Raw genomic sequence first — 7,867 nt, forward strand, 5'->3', positions numbered from 1 at the left:
CAATGCAGTCAGAAACTTTCTGGTAACTCTCAGAATTATTCACCTAATTTTCCAAAACCAGCAGGAAGTTGATTTCAATTTTTCTGAGAAGACTGTGCTGAAACCCTTATCACCATGGCTATCCTACTCTAGGCACATGATGTTCTCTTTGTGGCAGGCTAAGCAGGTGGGCAGAAGTACCAGTTCAAAGGTATCTGACTTGAATTTACCTCCATATTCAAGTCAAAACCACTTCAGCCATGGTCAGCCTCCTTCTAGCAAAAGCCAGGATAACATACTTCAGTTAAATCTGTACCTGAAAGCCACCATTGCATTAATTAGATTCAGCCAAATCCAGGTCTTTGCAGTCTAGACATGGTTTAGCAAGTACTTTTATGTGAGTAATTCATTGAGAAAGAGCACATGTTAAGTTCTATCTGGAGCTTACCTCAGTTTTGGCAAAAAAAATAGCTGGATTTTGACAGGCCTAACACAGCTCAACCTAACTATTCAAGCATTGGTCCAAGGGAAGATTTTATTTGACAAAGAAAGGAAAATGTTCCTCCTTGGGCCAAATGCTTTTCCAAAGTTTAGCCAGCCACAAAAGGTGTTTCCATTCAGAGCAAGAGCAATAAACAGGACAATTTTGCAACACAGCACAGACATGAATCTTGGAGCAATACAGAATACATACCCCATGCCTTACTCCGGCCCCTCCTGCAGTCTCTGTAATACTCTAGGTTTTAGACAAAGGTCCAGAGATTAATAGAAAGGAAAGAGAAAAAGCACATATGGAGTAACTACTGCTTCTGACCTGTGGTACATCTACACTGGTCACACACATATTTACAGCAACTTTATACAGGAATGTCAGGGCAGCCTTGTGGCTTGACAACTTCTGCACTGAAATCAAAGTGATGAGATGCTCCAGCTCCAACAAAGTCAGTTTGACTAAGCTTTAATATAGGTACAAACGGCTGTTGGCTGACAGAAAATTGTTAGTGCTCCTAGCTGTGTACAAATACATTATAACTATTTTCTATTTCTCAAAGAATCTCTGGCTTAGCAGTAGTAAAACATGGCAAACAGCTCACTGTTTCTGAAGACAGGATGTGCAGGAAAGTGCCTTACATACCCAGCTGGTTCTTCCACAGGGCAACACCAGTATCCCAGGCCAGACAGTCCTCCTCCTTGCAATGAGACTCTCTCAGCACTGATGAAAGACTAGCTGTAACTGGACATTGTGGTAAAAGAATATTAGGCAGTTCAATTAACAGTTATACTTGAATGCATCAGCATGCATAAAACAGCCCATAAATCGTGTCATTTTCACTCAGAGTTAAGACAATTGTTATTTTCTGAAACAAAGTCAGGAGACAACCCTGGCTCACTTTTGTGATGCAAATTAGCAAGTCGCTTGGAGGAAGAGGTGGGGAGGAAAAGTCTTTTAATTAACATTACAATGAAACTTCCTCCCTACACAAGAGTCACAGACACCAGCTCCAGTGGTGTCTCCTCCAGGAGCCCAGCATTCTCCTTCAGCCCGTGCACAGCCAAACCTCTGGCTCCTCACTGCTGCATCTGCCATGTCACTCACTTGCAGTCACCAAAGAGACCTTGGTGTACCATCCAGAATAGCCACCAAGCGTGTTAAACAAGGGGACATAAACTGCTGCTCTTCCATGAAGATCTAGCTACAAGGAAACTTGTTTTACCAAGCAGGAACAGCATCCAAAGCAAAACACCATCCCAAATGAAATTCGGCTCAGGAATGTGAGCTATGTGGGCAGGGGGGCTCTGATGGATATAAAGGGAGGACAGGAGCAGGCAGGCTGCTTTCACAACAGTGGTTTTCAAGCCAGAGCAGAGGACCAGCTTAGCCACCTCCCTCATCCCACTTCGTGCACGGCAGAGCTCGGGAATGTGAGCAATGCGGACTGGGGGCCAGGGGGCTTCGCTGCCCGGGAGAGAGGGATGGGAGGGGCTACCAGGGGAACAGCACATGAAGACCAAGAGGCAGCTGGGGTTGCTGAGGAGCTGTAGGGCTCCTTTTAAGGGAGGGGCGGTCTGTGGAAGGGTCAAAAGGCTCAACTGCAGGCTGTGAACCAACAAAGGTCCCTTCCTGTCCCAGTCACCCTGTGCTTGTGAAACAAAACTACAAATGTAGCTTTGCAATAAAACTGTCATTAATCTCTACCCCTTAAAACAAACTGCAGGCCATCCTGGTTTTTTGGCTAGTTGTGGGCATGAAAAATATACCAGCATTAAGACTAATAAATCCATGCACCTAACACTTCCTGAGCCAGAGATTTAATATTCAGCTGTAAATGCACAAACCTTCTCTGCCCCAGGCCAACAAAAGATGGAATTGCTATAGGTAACAGCCCTGAAACCCTCTCAAGTCTGCTTCAACCAAAACCAACAACCCCTTACAATGTGAACAATATTCTGTCAGTTGTTTATTTATAAGATTCTTGAAGAACTCCATTTTATTTTGACCACATTTTCTTGATCCCCACATCCCGGTCCAGCCACTAGGTGACTGAGCACTGCCTATCTGGCTGGAGCAGCAGCCTCCCAGGACGTGCACCTCCCAGCGCTGGGTCTCTGGAGTGAGCACCGACTGCATCTCCTTAGCACGCCTACCACATAACTCGTGACAGTCATGATGTGTGCACAGATACAAAGAGGGGTTTGTTTTCCTTAAATTTCCTCAGTAAGAAGGCTCCCGGCAGCCACTAGTATTTTCGTGTGTGTGATCCTGCTACATTGCTTAAAAACACGGCAGTGGGCACAAGCAGCAGTACTTATGGGATGAAAAACTGCAAGAAAAACACTAAGGAGACTAAGACTCAGTGCTAAATCACAGATGGAATCAGGATCGTGGCAACTTCCACTACACACATCAGAACCCTTGTTAACTCAAAAAACCCCCATGCATAAAGCAGCCCATAACACTACAAGAACAAAGTAAGAAGCATTCATCAAGTTTGTCAGCCCACTTAAACGATGCTGACAAGATACATACACTGCAGCTGACCATGCCTACGTAATTTCAAGCACCTCTTTGTTTCAGAGAGATTTCACCTTGGTCTTGCAGGTGATTCTTCGAATGTTACTGACTTGTCATGGACAGAAAGCTGCCTGAGAAGGCTGCTGGTAAAATCTAAGTTGAGAAAATGGTCAGTGATGCCAGAGTAAGACTATCATTCATCTGAGGAAAGAAAACCCTTCAAGAGCTTATCAGCAGGAAGAAAAAACAAGAAAGCAGCAACTTGAAAGTTTAAGAACAAGTTCAGCCCCACATATCAGGAAGGAATGGAACTTAAGCTAAAAAAATCTCTTCTTATATTGCATTTGCTGAGTCTTAAGATTAGTCTGGGAAAAAGACTATTGTTTCAAAAGTGAAGTTATTAATTGAAAAATGTGAAGTGTGGTTTTAAAAAAAAATACCACAAGGCAGCTTAATTCTAATCACGTTCCTGTAAATCCAAACTGAACACCTGAAAAGAGCCAAATGACTTTCAATGCCTTAAAAAATGGAAGAAAAAACACCAAAACCTGTCTCCCCTATTCAGGAAATCTAGCATTTCACAGTTCGGTTTGGATTCCCCCCCCACTCTCTTTTTTGATTTATTTGTGCAAAACTAGGTATTATGAGCAGAGTTTAGAGCAACTTCAAAACTTACATTTCTATTAAGTCCATTGTGAAGCAGCTTCAAAACTGAGTAGAGGCAACTGCTTTTCATTCAGCAAGCCTGAATTTTCTGTTGCAAGCAATTTTCTGTTGCTAGACTCTACAAGGCAAAGTGCTACTGCTGAAGAATACAGCAAGAGAAGGACTCTAAAAAGTCACAGGAGGCTATAGAAATTCTGCTTCAATATAGCTGTAAAGTCCCACCTTGGTTAAGTTCCATGATATTCCACAACATCCAGATCAAGTTTTGACAACTGTCCTCTGCTTTGTTAGGATTTCTCCAGCCATTCTGCACCACTCTTTTACTTCTGCTCTCTTCTGCACTTACAACACACAGAACAAAAAAGCTAAGCCTGGCCTGCCAAATTACTTCTGCTTCCTGTCCCTGTTTGCCCCAGAAACCCAATTACAAAGTTAACTCACGCTAATGGAGCCTGAAGGGACGTGCACTCACACTCAGCTACATGACAGGTCTCAATGAATGAACAGCCTGATTTTCACCCTGGTTTGGTATCTGAAATGTAAACAATGCACATTAAAGTTATCTATTGCAGAACGGCAGGTACCTCTGGGTGTATCTGTGGCTAATCGGAGTGAAAAGTCAGATTCCAGCATGAGTCATTACCCAGTAAAGGACTCTCCTTAAAAACAAAACAAACAAACAAACCCCCCCACAGTGGGGTTCACCCCTGATAGAAACACCAGTTTCTACTCTGAAGAAACAGCCAGCTAAAGGAAACATCTCTTAGCAGGTATTTTGCTGCGCCTATTGAGGTAGGTACACCTCGGGAAAAAAAAAAAAGCAAAGCTCTGCTCTAGTGCAGCCCTCCAAAAACTGAACTGCAGCGGGAAGTAGAATATATGTTAATGTATCAGTCTACTAACACTGCAAAGGAACACTGATGAATTGAAACAACCTGTCTACTGACAGGTGGGTTAATTACAAAGCACTGGTCAGAAAATACCAACAACCTTAAATTGCGTTTGCCAAGCTGCAAAACTGAGAAGACCTACCAACTCTTTCATTCTGCTTTCTCTTCTGTTGGAAGTCTGGAAATTGGGAGAAAAATTCTGCAATATTGCTTCATTTAATAACTAGGCATCAGTCAAGTGCCCCTGCTTTTGTCTCACGATCAGTATCTTGACTGTCCTTTGTTACTTTTCATATTCTAATTTTAAAACACTCAAAAGTGTCTACGTAAATAAAGAGAAAGATTCTCTAGTCTAAACCTAAACATTACTTTCCCCAGTCACTACACTTCTTCTCAAATTCCGTCTGGAGAAGTACTGAATACCCACATAAAACACTCATGTATGTATCTTTCTTTCCCTATCCAAACTAGATTAATTTAGTATAACCCTCAGAGATCTTCTGCATATGCTGTGATGAAAAGAGCATCATTCACAGAGATTTCACTATTGTCCGAGGTCCCTGGGGGCTTTTTGACACAGCTGTTCCAAAACAGCTCAAGAATGAGCACCATCCTTTTCTCATTTAACCGCCCATGAAGTGAATGAAAACACTCTGATGGAAGCCCCACCACGCACGCCATGTTTATGCACCTAAACAAACACATTCAACCTCTGACATGGTCTCACTTCAGGGAAGACTTCCAGCTGTTAACTGGGAAAACAGTTGAGGTTAAAAAAAAAATTAAAAAAATATAAAGGGATCAGAATAGCTCGGGGGAGATAATTAGTTTAGTTTTAAATAGATAATTAGTTTAGTTTTAAACTAAACTCAACATGTTAGTCTTTGAGACTAACAGGTTGCAGGCTGGTAGCTGATGAGTAGAAAGTGCAAGGCGAGGAGCTCTCCCAGTCCCACCCACAAAGCAGGGCTTTGACGATCAGTGCTCCTGATCCTCATCTACCAAAAAGGTTCTAATAGACCAAATCCACATCACATGGGTTTCCAACTCACAGGCTCGGGAGGCAATCACAGCACCATGATTTCATGCCTGTTAATTTCTGATGCATCCCTGTACTACCGCTGAGGCTTCCCACCCTCTCATGCTATGTTGCCACAGCCCGTGGGACACTCTGCACACATCAAGTAGCCGGGGGCAAGGGGAGGGGGAGGTATTCCAGCACATCTGTTTCCAGCCAGATCAGTGTTCCAATCGGTTTTGTCCCACAGCCACATTAATATTAGCACCAACAGAAAGAAGGTAGCAGCAAAAGTGTGAGAGAAGAGCTCACTGCTTTCAGCCAGGCACAGGTTTTCTGCCTGGCTGCAGCCCCTGTAAAGTCCCTGTGGCACAGGCAGAGTCAACAGGAAAGAGCCAGGAGGTGTGGAGACTGGCACAGGCGCTGAATAAAACAGAAACATTTCTGGCACCACTCGGCAATTCGTGGTGCAAAATCATCTGAGTCAATCTGGGCAGCATCCTCCCCCTTAATAATGACACTACAAAATTGGGAAGGGATCAGAAATACTTACAAATTGTGAAAGAGGCTTCAAAAAGACAGTTCAATCTTTAACAGACCAAACTACATTATTTGGAAGGGGCTGGTGAATTATGTAAAATAATAGATAGTGCATAAAAGCTAAATCAGTGTTTGTCCTTATGTCAAGAAGTGTTGATCAAGCCATACAATTAGGAGGCTGAAATGTGTGCTCACATGCTACAGAACTCATTGTCAGTGCACAGCAGCCACAAAGAGAGACCAAGAGAAGGACTGACACTTGTGTGGGTAACAGCCCTGTATGGAAGCTAACTTGGGAATACTACCTGAAACGTAAAAGTAAAAAAAGTAGGAAAAAAAGTCCAGGGACTAAGAGTTTAAAAGTCAATGTTAACTATTTACAGACTCATACAAGACATACAGGATTGATTAGGCCTCATCAGTCTTAGATGTATGGGTACCTCACACTGGATAAAAACCTCTGGTACAGAACCTCTCAACCCAAAGCAGCCTTACTAAGGCTAGTGCCTTGTTCAATAACCAATATTTTGACTGTTTGCATCTTCTTGGAACCCTCAGCAGCAGTGTAATCGGCTCCTGCCAGGGCACTACTGTTTCATGTAAATGCGCTGAACTTGTTGGGCCCAGAAGATGGCAGACCAGTAAGAAAAAGCAAGGTCCTTGGCATGAGGAAAGGGTACATCTAGATAAGGAAGAACGCAACAGTAAATCCTTCTAGATTTCCACAATCAGCAGCTTAGGGCATCTACAGTCAGGAACTTCAGAGCACTAGCAACCTAATACAACACCAGGCCAGCACAGACCACCAATCCATCCCCTAAGTGTGGCGGCACAAACATTTGTCCCAGAAATCCACTGAGGTGTCCCCACTGCCCTCCTGGACACCAACCACCCCCCAAAACCACAAAAAGCTGCTGTAGCTCATGGCATACACAGCTGCAGAGAAGATGGAAAAACAGATGTATTATGCATGTAGGAGAGTTCTCTCACTGACACTTGTTAGTCTTGATTTCTGTGTGAGACACAGCAACATCCCACTGCTCCAGGATGGCACAGACATCTCTCTCTGCGTGAGGGATGGGACACAGCACTATCCCTGAGCCCCAAAGCAGGCTGGGACACCCCCAATGCTCAACATCCTCCCACCATCCCCTTCACCAGAACATTTTCTGGAGATGGCTTGTTTTAGGGAAAGGTAGTTACAACCTCCAACACAGCAGGGCAGGTATCTGGGTCTACTTTTGGCTCCTGCGTGCAACAGGAAGCCCATACATCAGAAGAGTATGTGAACAGTAGCTGGGCTTTTGAAAAGACCAGACTCAGTTTGACAACGCTTATCCACAATTAAGTTCCAACTGATCTTGTCCGACTCCTCTGTCTTCAGTCTACTCACATCTCCAAAGAATTAAAGGGACATTGAAAACATGCATTCATGACTCATGTTTAATTGCCAGCTATCCTTCCTCAGTACAGCTCTAATTAGAAATCAGAAACACATTTTTGAGCTCAGAAAAACACAAAAAATTGGCATTAAGTGACAAGGGAAACCTGTGGGAGTGCTTTAAGTCCAACAGGATGTCACCTCCTAAGTTATGCTTTAGCCAGACTAGTCATTGGGCTTAATACAGGGTTAAGAGCCCAGAGTCTGCAGCAGCCTAAAAGAGAGATCAGATGCTCTTGCCACCCCTCCTGAATGACAGATTTTTTTTCATTACTATCAAAGCTCAGAAAGCATTTCCCATGTTCACTACAGCACACTAC

The 7,867-nt window shown here is 43.6% G+C and overlaps 1 protein-coding gene across 1 annotated transcript in view; it reads right to left on the bottom strand.

Moving 5' to 3' along the window:
- Positions 1–1,204, bottom strand: part of KANK1 (KN motif and ankyrin repeat domains 1) — a 119,789-nt gene extending 118,585 nt beyond the window's left edge. Inside the window, exon 1 of the mRNA XM_066569340.1 lies at positions 1,115–1,204. The gene's annotated coding sequence lies outside the window, so the exon portion shown is untranslated. The remainder of the gene's footprint in view (positions 1–1,114) is intronic.
- Between the last annotated feature and the right edge of the window lie 6,663 nt (positions 1,205–7,867).

This window comes from Molothrus aeneus, chromosome Z, assembly GCF_037042795.1.
Source record: "Molothrus aeneus isolate 106 chromosome Z, BPBGC_Maene_1.0, whole genome shotgun sequence".
Lineage (NCBI taxonomy): Eukaryota > Metazoa > Chordata > Aves > Passeriformes > Icteridae > Molothrus > Molothrus aeneus.